This window comes from Anolis sagrei, chromosome 2 (genome assembly GCF_037176765.1).
Source record: "Anolis sagrei isolate rAnoSag1 chromosome 2, rAnoSag1.mat, whole genome shotgun sequence".
Lineage (NCBI taxonomy): Eukaryota > Metazoa > Chordata > Lepidosauria > Squamata > Dactyloidae > Anolis > Anolis sagrei.
In genome coordinates, this window is record NC_090022.1 from 245,496,787 (window position 1) to 245,508,903 (window position 12,117).

The following is a 12,117-nucleotide window of genomic DNA, read 5'->3' on the forward strand; positions in this document are numbered from 1 at the left end:
TGCTAGGTTGGCAGAAGGTGGGGCTAACAGTGGCAGTTCACCCCGCTCCCTGGATTTGAACCACCAACCTTTTGGTCATCAAGTTCAGCAGCTCAGCAGTTGAACCTGGTCCACCACCGGGGGTTCCGTGCCATATCTTGTACCAAATGATCATTCAGTATAAGCTTAAACTTACAATATGAATAAAATGGAGGGTAGGGAGGAATCTAGCACCTTTGACATTAATTTTCCAGCTCAGAGAGGCTGAAAAACCCGTGCTCTCTCTTTCTCTATGGAGGAAGCAGCAGTGACAGAATGGGGAGATGGGTGGGTGGAAGCCCTGCATGCCAGGAGCCTGGAACCAGACAGCAAAGAAAGTCTGCTCCAAACAAAGAGAAAGCCTCAAAGCCCTGCCTGCCTCAATGCCCAAATGAGCAACAACAAACTATACAGCTCCCACTCTCTCAACCATCACACCCCCCATCCTCTCCCATCAAAAGAAACCCAGGGGGACAAAGGTGAAGTTAGTGATGAAGACTGGCAGCAGCATCCTGGCGAGAAGTCACGCACATTGGCCACGCTGAGCCAGTAGTTAGCTGGTCATGACAGCTTGGAAGCAAGACAAAAAAATAAAGTTGGGACAAGGATTTTTCCACCCATATCAAGGCTAAAATAAAAGGGGTGCATCTTGCTATCGAAAATTCATTTTTAGCCAAACCAGAGCTAAAACAAATATGGCTGCATCTTACAATTGATGGCATTCTAGATTTGGAGAAATGCAGTATTAGTTTTCTCCTGCAGCTGGGAGAAAGCTACTTCAGTTGTTTGTTCTTGCATGCAAAGATGAGATTGTGGATTTACATCCCTACTGTAGACATGCAACCATATTGACAATGGTATTCCTTGCTAGGAAGACATCCAAAAGGGGAGAACGCCTAGAACTATTCAGCCCTTCTTTCTCTTATACTAGCCTGCCATATTCTCACTGCCTGGTCTTCCTCTGCTCTTTACAAAAAACATTAAAGATCATTTTAACAAAGCATATGACAGCAAGGAATAACAATAACACCATTAAAAACCTTCTCATGTAAAGTCACAGGCCTAAATCAAATTGTTAGTTCCAACTAAAATGTCAACATTTACAAAGGCTACATTGATTCAGTGGGTCTACCTTAGTTTTGACTAACAATTGAATTTAAGGCACAGAGTTTCAAAGAACCAAGGGTCATCCTGGCCAACTTTGGCTGAAAAGACTGTCTAGCCAACAGCCAAACATCATTACCAGGAAGGGAAAAAAATCTATGAAGCATGCGTTAACAGTTTTATTCTGGCAAGCTAGTTATGCTATACAAAAGTTCAATTCTCTCTTAACGTGGGTGTATTTGAAAAATGACAATGTTACTCAATACCATTTAATTGCCCCAAATTCCAGTATCTCCAGGGATATATGTTGCTGCAGACTCTTCTAGCTGTTGACCTGAATGAATGAATGAATGACAGAATGCTTAAATATATTTTTCATTCAAGAATTTCTCAATAGAGGGCATCCTGCACAATGCTTTTATAGAACCACCTTAATTTATATCACATATACTCACAGGATATTGAAATCTTTTTAAGGAACAGAGCTGTATGACTAAGAACACGCTCACTGCTAGTCAAAAGCTTCAAGAAGCAAAACAGTCAGCCGGTGAACACAAGCTGATCATTTCAAAGCAGGTTGTGGGGGAAAAGAGTAGTCTAGTTTATGATGTAGAGCTGTTGTGCATTGTCTTCTTCAGAGTATCTCATGCTGTCTTTCTGCAAAGAATCTTACTTGCGCACTTATGCACAGTGTGAACAAACAGACAACTGATTTTCTCACCCAGGTCCAGTCCCTCTTGCTGCAACAAATGCTACTTCTGCTAACTTTAGCAGAAGACAACTGGGTGTTCCCTGCAGAAGTGTTGGATTATAACCTCTTGAATACAACCATTACACATGTGAACTGCAGTTTATGGGAGTAGCAGCCCAAAAGACCTGAAGTATACCATGTAAGGACTTTCCCCTCACTTCTTAATAATCAGGAGAAGACTGACAACTCTGGTTCACATATGAATCTCCACATGTCTCCTCCTTGCTCTTTGTACTAATTTCCAGCTGCCATATAAGGTTCATTGTTAATTCCATATTAGGATTGTAAATTCTGGACTTTTAGTCATTTTTGCTCTAAGGATGTGAGAAAAAAACTATGTTCAGAAAATGGAAAATGCGCAAATTGTGATTTGATTTATCCAACTTTTTGTGGTAGAGGGGTGAGGATTCATAGATAGATTTGGACAAGGTCTTTTCACAGATTTTCAGGTAACCTTAGACATGGATGTTGCACAGATTTCACAAAATTGTGCTAAAATGTATTAAAAGGAGTTCAGAGGAATCCAGGGACTTCTGGGATTCAGGGGCCAAAAAGTGGGATACATGTGCTACATGTGGACCAGATGCCACGCGTTCCCCAGACCTGCCTTAGACTGTTTCTATTCCCTGGAGACCACACCCTTCTTTGGTACCATATCTCACCTAGGTGAACAGCCTGAAAAGTGACCCCTGGATGCCAAGGGGCACAGATAGCAAAACAAACACCACAGCGATATTAACCCTTCATTATGCTATCCAAAGCTTTTATATATATACACATACATACATATTTTGGATTATACTTTAAAATGTGCCTGTTCTGACTTACATACAAATTCAACTTAAGAACAAACCTACAGAACCTATCTAGCTTGTAATTTGGGGACTGCCTGTATTAGCTTGAATTGCTAAACCACCTTCTTCTTCTTCTTCTTCTTCTTCTTCTTCTTCTTCTTCTTCTTTTTCTCCTTCTCCTTCTTCTTTTTATTTGTTCCCTGCCCCATCTCCCCATGGGACTCAGGGCGGCTCACAACATAAATAGCAGTAACATACATGGAATAAAATAAATAATAACACATCAAGCAATATAAATAACATAAGCCATTCCAGGGGCAACCAATATATTCCCCCAACTCTGCAAGTTTTTCAAGCAAAGGCGATGTCACAACTACTCTATGGAGCGCCCATTTGGTTAACCCCTAATAACAGTGCCATCAGATCCTTCCATTCAAAATTACTCCACAAATTATTTGGTGTCCCTAACTGTGTCCCATATGCAGTTCTGTATCTAGGATCTGGCCAATACACTATAGAGGCCATTATCTGGCTAACATCATAAAACTTTGGTTATCTATCCACTACCAAAGCCCCTGCAACTCTCTGATCCAACTCACCTTGAGCGAACTCCACCACTCAAAATGGTGCTCAACAGTTCTAGAAAAGATTAGGGAATTGGGCTATGATAGCAACTTCTTGAACTTGCTAACTTTCACTGAGATCTTTACCATTATTAAAAAGAGGCTGCTAGAAAGGGATTACAACCAATTGTTGAGCTTGGCCAATAAATCCTGTTCACCTATGAACATAGCAATTCCATTCATACAGGGAAACCCAGCCTTTATATTGCAGCACTCACTAACCTCTCTTACAGGAGAGCCTACATGCTGGCTAGATTTAATATTATGCCAGCTCCGCTTCATAGAGGAAGACTCAACGGTCTACCGAGCAATAAGAGGCTTTCTCCCTGTAGCACTGGATTCCATCCTGCATATTCTTCTGCACTGTCCACTTTAAGATCTAGCTTACTACCACTTGTTATAGATGCCTTGAAAAACCACAGTGACACAGACAAAGTAATTATGCTTTTAAATTGTCAAGATTTTAACTGCTGCCTTTCAGTGGCAAGATTTGAACGAAGGCTGTAAAGTGAATGTGTAGCAAATGTGAAGTTTCCTTTTCTATGGTTTGTACTGTACTTTATACCTTTTTTCTATGTATATGACAATAAAGGCTAATTGGATTGGATTGGATAAATAACATAACACGACAAAGGACACGCCTACACTGACCGCTTAATTCAGAACGGCTGCAGCTCAGCTTTGTGATGGTCAAATACCGCATAGAAATAATCCAGAGTAATGCAGGACAAGGCAATCTTAACATAGTCTTGCCTCATGTTAACTGAAGTTGGGGGATAATTCTAATTCTGGCCCAAAATTCAAAGTTTCCCTAACTTTGTGCCTGCAAAACAGTTGGGCTGATGAGCACGACCAATGTTGTGGTCACAGACAGTCATAACATAGACAATGGGAAGGGATGGGAAGGGTAGCTATCCCGTGACATTGAATAAGGTTCACCACCATGGGCAATCAGGACTGCCTCCCACCTCTGCAGTGTCCATGGGGTGGTGTGTGTGTGATGCATCCCAGGGCTCACCAAATTGGCCCCAGAACAGTGAATCTTGGTGGATCTACCCAAGGATGCAAGAAGGCTATCACAATGTTGAAGCACATCACATTTGTGTGTACTACAGGTTATTGAAAATTTGGTAAAAAGTTGATGGGACATTGTTTGAATGGTGTTATGGGAAAATCCTTTGTGTAAGTTAAGTATAATGGTATCCCTCCACTGAAAAAGAAGAACATCAGCCAGTTATTAGCCCGTTCTCACACACTCCCGTTTCATTTTCCTCTGAGTCATTTTGGCTCACTTACAGCTCTCCCTTTCCTGTTTGCTTAAAGGCAATGCTTCAGGCTATGACTCGCTCACTCCATTTGTAAAGTCTGCTTACTCTGGTAGTCTAAACTGGTAGCCTCAGCAGCCACACACATTTCCTACACAGCTCTAATTTCCCTTTTCAAAACCACCTGGATCCTCTGGACATTTTTATAACCAATTTCTTTGGTCCTTTCCCACCCTCTTCATCCTGGATACATTTTCAAGCTGATGACACACATCTGCAGCCGCAACTATTTATATAGAGATCTGGGAGAAAAAGAAGCTTTAAAAGAGAGCTACAGTGTGGTAGGTCTCCCTCTCACGGGCAGGTCCTTCTGTGTAAATAGCAGTTATCTGAAACCTTAGCTTAACTGTAAGAGCAGCAAAAAATTCCATTGATTTCTGGAATGTTAATTTAGCCACAGCAGGAAATTATTGTACGCCCTGCAACCCTGTTAGTATGTAAGATTTTAGCCAGTGAAGTAAGGAGTCATTTTAGGTGAATTTCTGTTGACCTGTGCCTTGAAGTATTGTAAATTTTGCCGTTCGGAAAATACTTTTTATTAGGACAATAAAGTGGTGAATGAATCAACATGGTAAAAATGGCTCCAAGCGTTCTCTATAAATCTCCTTTCCCCAAGCAGTGGAGTGATCTGCTCCGGAAGACAGATGTCAATGAGGCGAGGAAATTCTTGGAGAGATCCATTCATTTCTTTATGTAACTTTTTGCTTCAATTTTAGTATATTAACTTGCAGCAGTTAAAACTGGACTTGACACAGGTAAAGTTGGTATGGTGAAACTTTTTGTTGTTTATTTGTTCAGTCACTTCCGATTCTTCGTGACCTCATGGACCAGCCCACACCAGAACTCCCTGTCAGCCGTGGCCACCCCCAGCTACTTCAAGGTCAAGCCAGTCACTTCAAGGATACCATCCACGCATCTTGCCCTTGGTCAGCTCTTCTTCCCTTTTCCTTCCATTTCCCCCAGTATTATTATCTTCTCCAAGCTTTCCTATCTTCTCATTATGTGGTCAAAGTACTTCATCTTTGCCTCTAATGTCCTTCCCTCCAGTGAACAATTGGGTTTTATTTCCTGGAGTATGGACTGGTTGGATTTTCTTACGGTTCAAGGCACTCTCAGAATGTTCTTCCAACACCACAGTTCAAAGTGTCTATCTTCTTTCACTCAGCCTTCCTTATAGTCCAGCTCTCGCATCCATAGGTTACTACGGGAAATATCATTGCTTTAACAATGTGGATCTTTGTTGCCAGTGTGATGTAACTATTTTATTAAGATTGGTCATTGCTCCTCTCGCAAGAAGTAAACTTCTTTTGATTTCCTGGCTGCAGTCTGCGTCTGAAGTAATGTTTGCATCTAGAAATAACAAAGTCTGTCATTGTCTCCACATTTTCTTCCTCTATTTGCCAGTTATCAATCAGTCTGGTTGCCATAACCTTGTTTTTTTAAAATGTTTAACTGTAACCCAGCTTTTGCACTTTCTTCTTTCACCTTGGTTATAAGGCTCCTCAGCTCCTCGCTTTCAGCCATCAAAGTGGTATCATCTGCATATCTAAAGTTATTAATGTTTGTCCAGCAATTTTAACTCCTGCCTTGGATTCACCAAGCCCCTCACATCACATGATATTAATGATGATGTGCATGATGATGATGGTGAAGCTACAATCCCTCAATCTATGTGTGCGTGTAGGTTCAACCTGCTCTTATCGCTGTTCAAAAAAGCACTGGAGTTTTTGAAACACAATTGCAACAAGCAAAGTTATTTATGAGGAATGAAAGTTGGAAGGAGCCATCTATATACCTTCTGAAACCTGTCTCCAAACTGCAGACTTAGTACACATTATGAGTTATTAGCGAATAACTGTCACAAGCTTTCAGCTCCATCCTTAGCTATGTATGTCACCTACAAGAATTATTCTTACCAGTACTTAGTTAAGACAGATGCATTCAAATGATCATCTGCAAAAAAATTGAATTTCCTTCCACATGAGACTGGGCTGCTCCCCTCTTCTCTTCATTTTGCTGGCAGGTAAATCCTTTTTATTAAAGTAGGTATCTGACAATTAACAAGTTGTGCAGAAGGCACTTTGAATGGGGTGTAAGCACTGTTATTGGGTGCTTATTGTTAGCAAGATATGTTACATCCACAGCTTTTTCCTGATCTATCAAACCTGCAAGTTTTTAAAAAATAGATGTACTTGGCATGACTTGTACTTGAGAAACCCACGCGACTGATAGGGGTCACAATGTCCTTTTAAAAGTGTGCTCTGACTCAGTTATGTGGACCTTCTTTATCACCCTTTTGAAGATGGGGATAATATTTGCCTGTCTGCAGTCTCCTTGCCTCTTTTAAAAGAATTATATAAATTGCATAAATTCCTCAGCTTTTCCCCATTTGCCCAAGGTAATGGGAGATTCCATCCAAATGAAATACAGAGGGAACAATACCATTATGCTAAGTGGGCTGACATCTCATCTGTCACCTGAAATCATTCTGCCCTTTAAGGACTGAAACAGTAGGTAGAATTCTTAGTTCTTTCATGCAGAAAATGGCTAACTTCTAAGTTTTACATAACAAAGGGCCCCATGGTACTTTCCTGGTCACCTATATAAAGTGCAAAAGAAATATGTAAGACCTTTAGTTATACCTTCTTTGTATTTGGAAAAGTCTGAGCACAATATCCCTGACACAGTTCAAGTTGGATGCAACAGCTATTTATTTATTTGCAGCATTTATATTGCGCCCTTCTCACCCTAAAGGGGATGCAGGGCAGATCACAGAACACATACATGACAAACATTCAACAGACAGGACAGACAACAGATAGAGGTATTATCTTGGCTTTGGTATGCTGGAGGTTGTGCCCAATTCCGGCCACGGTGGGGTGGTGGTGGTGCTGTTGCTCCATCCTCTATGATAAAGAGCTTTGATCACAGACTTCCTCCTTCCTTTGATCACCAGCATTTTTCTGGTATTTCTTTCATAGTGCTGTAAAATACCTCCCTCCCCGCTTAAGCGGTACCTCTTCACAGCTCACAGCTGGTTTCAAACTGCTTAGGTGGACAGTAAGCTGGGCTGAAGGTCAGCTGCTCACCCTGACCTGAGCTTCAAACTGCCAACCTTTTGATTGGTAAGATGTATTGCTGCTAGTGATTAACCAGCTGTGCTAAAGCCCATCTCATGAACATGCGAGGGCATGAACACTCTCCACAAGTTCAGTTGGGAGAGGTAGGAATGCTATCTACAAAGACTAAAAAAAACTGTACTCACCTCCTAACACATGACATTCTCAACAATTTGCTTGCAATAAAGTTATTTGGACTGTAATGCAGTAAAAAAACCCTGGCTTTAAAAAAAATCTTTTTATGGTGTGTCGTTGGCCCTCAGGAACCATTGCTTCACTATGGAGTTGGGATGTGGGAGGACGTAGTGCTGCATGCTAAGACTCCATGGGTCAAGTGAGGATCTTTGCTGAAGTCCACAAACTAGTCATTCTCTTTTCCACAGATATAGCTCCCAGGAAGAGGTAAAAATATGACTTCAGCTAGAATTACAAATACACTTTCCCAGAAGTAAGTGTTATTGAACAAAATGGAATTTATTTCCAAGTAACCATGCCCATGACCACTCGACTAAGAAATCTTAATGGCACAAGAGGATTTTTCATTTTTTGCTCAGAGTGCCAAGTCTGCTAAAAAAATTTCTTCAGCAGACTCATATTTAATCCCTGGCAGGATGCCCTAGATGTTAACTTCTGTTCTTAACTCTAAAGCTGTGTTGCCTCATAACACATTCTTCATTTGACAACTTGCATTTAAGGCATTCTATCAATCTATTTCTTGATTTTTCATTTACTTATTGACTTGTAGTTGGCTTAAATCAAATTGGTCAGGATAAGTATTATGAGGCCCTCTCAAATGCTTTTGGAATCAAAATAGCCAATAGCACGGAATGCTGGGAGTGAAAGTTTATTATACAGACAGCTACATGATTTTACATTCCTAAAGTAGACAGTTCCAACTAGGGCAGATCCAGTAAAGTAGTTGTGCTTACACAATCATTGACTCTGTCTGGGTCTACACTGGCCAGTAAATCTGGAACCCACTGGATGGTCACCTCACTTTCCTTTTTGCTGTCACTGCTCACAGCTGGCTGCAGTTCTCCACATGAGCTCTTGGCTATTGTGGCTATCTTGTTCTAATAGCAACAGAGGTATTTGCCCAACCAGGGAGAAGGAGGGAGTCGGTCCCTCTGTTTCTTTCTGGTTGCATGGGCTCCTTTATTGATGTTAGAATGGGGTACCTACAATGGCCTGGAGTTCACATGGAGCTCTGTGGCTGGCTGGGAGTGGTGACAGCAGCAACAATAAGCACGATCTGTCCTCTTTTCTTTGTTCTGAGTGCAGGAAAAAGGTGATGTCCTCTGTGGACCGTGGACTGATTCAAATCTGATCCAGCTGTCCATATTTCCCCAAAGCCATGGGAAACTTTGGAGTTTCAAACAAACTCTGGAGCATTGCTGACTTTTAATGAATCAGGTCAAAGCTGGATTAACCTGGTTTAACCCACGATACCGACCAGACATAAAAAAACATCACAGACAGCCTTTGGCCAATTCAGGGTGACTTTGCGTTTTAATGCCCATGTAGATGAGTCTTCAAGATTGATCCAGAAAGTCTCATTTAGGAATTGCTTAGACCTTTGTATTAACCTTTCCAACCAATGGTCCTCAAGGCAGCTAACAACTGTAACATGTGAATATAAAAGAGCAATAAGAGCATTTAACTAAAAGGCATATTTTAATAAAACCACAAAATACATTTTATTTCTCCATTGACAGAGAAAGGAAGGGAAGGATTAGGAGTTTAAAATTCTTCCTTTTACTTTGAAACTCATTATAGCTTGGGTACACACAAAGATTGTTTGCATACATTGCAGTATTAACTGATATTGTTTGTGAAAGTTGCAAAAAAACCTGTTTTCCCCCTTTTTTGGCATCAGGCTTCCAAAGATGTTTACTTGAATGTAATTAAGCTTGTGTTCATAGATTTTTCAAACCAAATGAATAATCATTTGCCTAAATGACTACCTCAATGTCCTAATATGGTGTGCGTCAAGAAGCAAATGTGGTGCTACTTGATTCAATGAGTGTTGAAGAAACTCATTCCTTGTTTGGAAATGCTGAGATCAAGTCTACAGATCCTCCACTTACAATCTGGAGGGGTTTTGTCACTGAGATAGAAATGCATGCTATTTTCATGATTTATATAAGGGAAAATCAAGAAATAAAACACAGATCTATTGGCAGGGCAATGAGATGTGTGATTACTCAGAAGTAAACTGGACTGTGTTTAAAGGCAGTATAAATCTTGGGAAAGTTGTGTTACTTGACTTTCATAAACCTTGTGTTCATTGATTTTTCAAACCAAATCAATACTCACTTGGCAGGATGATAACTGACCTTGTTGACTGGGTTTCTGGGAGATGTAATCCATAAAGTAACTTTTCCAAGCTCTTCTTTGTCACGACATATTGACACTCATTATCATGCATTGCTTCCAAAACCACATACAGGTAGATATTTTTCTGAACCTTGCTATAGCCAGAAATTGAACCAGAAACCTTCTGCATACAAAGCAAATGTTCTACCACTAACATAACATTTTGGGGTTTGGTATATTGGGGTAACATTCTGGTCTGATTCAGCCAGGCATTTATTTGGATCTTCTGTCATGACAGTGCTCTTTGTGGCCTGTCATGATGCATCTATATAAACCTTTATGTTACCTAAAAAGGATTATTTCAAAGGGAAAAATATGCCTCATGTATCAGCATTGCTTAGTTGGACCTTATTAAGGCTATTACCTATTTTGTTATTTGTTTCTTATGCAACAATAAATACTGTAAAGTCTAGAATAAACACTGTCTGCCCTCTGACCATTTTTCCAAGAAACAGTTCAATTACTTTCCAAAAAAGCAACAGCAATGTAGGAAGCTTTCCAATTTGGCATTGTTAGCGTGACACACATGCCAAAAGTTTAGTCTGATTTGCTCCAGGGTCAGGAATGCGCACTGTACATGGGCACGTTACTACTTCTCCAACATAGCTTATGTAAGCAGTGTTTGCCGCAGCTGAAATTCTGTAACAATAAAACTCAGGACGCTTTGGATAAATAGATTGCAGTCTTCCTGTTGCCAAATGACTTCTACTGATTGCGAGTGGACTTAATTTTATTAAGTATTATTATTATTATTATCATCTATCATTTTAAAACACATTTAGACTGCAAGCCTATAACCCCAGGCAATGCAACTGTAACTCAAAGATGGCCTGGTTGTAACCTCATCGTTTACTGGAACTTTTTATCTCAAAGACTTGTTCACATAACTATCTATTAGAATGGTGTTACCAAATATCCAGGTCAGATTGATTCTGAATTTGTGACAAGCTGCCATTGTGGGCTCACATCAGTCTGTCATCGAAACAAGCCTAAGCAGGGAAGTACAGATAGAAAGGTGAGTTGTAGTTTGGTGAGGTACCAGCACCCTTTGGCAGAGAAGGCTTAGAATGTTTTCTGCTTATGCCTCATCAAACTACAACTCCCATGATTTCATAGCCTTGAGCCGTGGATATTAAAGTGATGTGAAACTGCATTAATTCTGCAGTGTAGATCAGTGGTTCTCAACCTGTGGGTCTCCAGGTGTTTTGACCTACAACTCCCAGAAATCCCAACCAGTTTACCAGCTGTTAAGATTTCTGGAAGTTGAAGGCTAAAACACCTGGGGACCCACAATTTGAAAACCACTGGTGTAGATCCACCCTCAACTAGGTAAAGGTAAATGTTTCCCCTGGCATTAAGTCTAGTCATGTCCAACTCTGGGGGGTGGTGCTCATCTCCATTTCTAAGCCGAAGAGCTGGCATTGTCCATAGACACCTCCAAGGTCATGTGGCCAGCATGACTGCATGGAGCACTATTACCTTCCCACTGGAGTGGTACCTATTGATCTTACATTTGCATGTTTTTGAACTGCTAGGCTGGCAGAGGCTGGGGCTAATAGCGGGAGTTCAACCTTCAACTATGGGAGATAATAATTTTCAGGAATATTATAAATGTGTATTTCTGCATGACTAGGCTTTGGACTAGATGGGCTTTGCTACCATTTCCATTTCCATGGTCCTACCATTCTTTTATGAAACTAGACCATCAGAAATGTTGCAAAATGGAATTAGGCTATGGCAGAAGTGCAGACACAGCTTTGAAGGGCAGGGAGGAGGACATTCAATATTCATTCCTTCTACAAGCTGAGAGCAATCCAGTGCAATTTTAAGGCAAAACCACCAAGGTTTAGTCCAAGTATTTTTGCATGAACCACCTAGCTACAGAGAAGGAGGACAAAACAAACTTAAGAGGGTGACAGAACTGGCATCTGCTAGTGATTTTCTTTGGAGTCTCTCCACTGGGTTTATTTTCTTTTTAAAATACTCTTCATTTTAAAGGTTTCCATA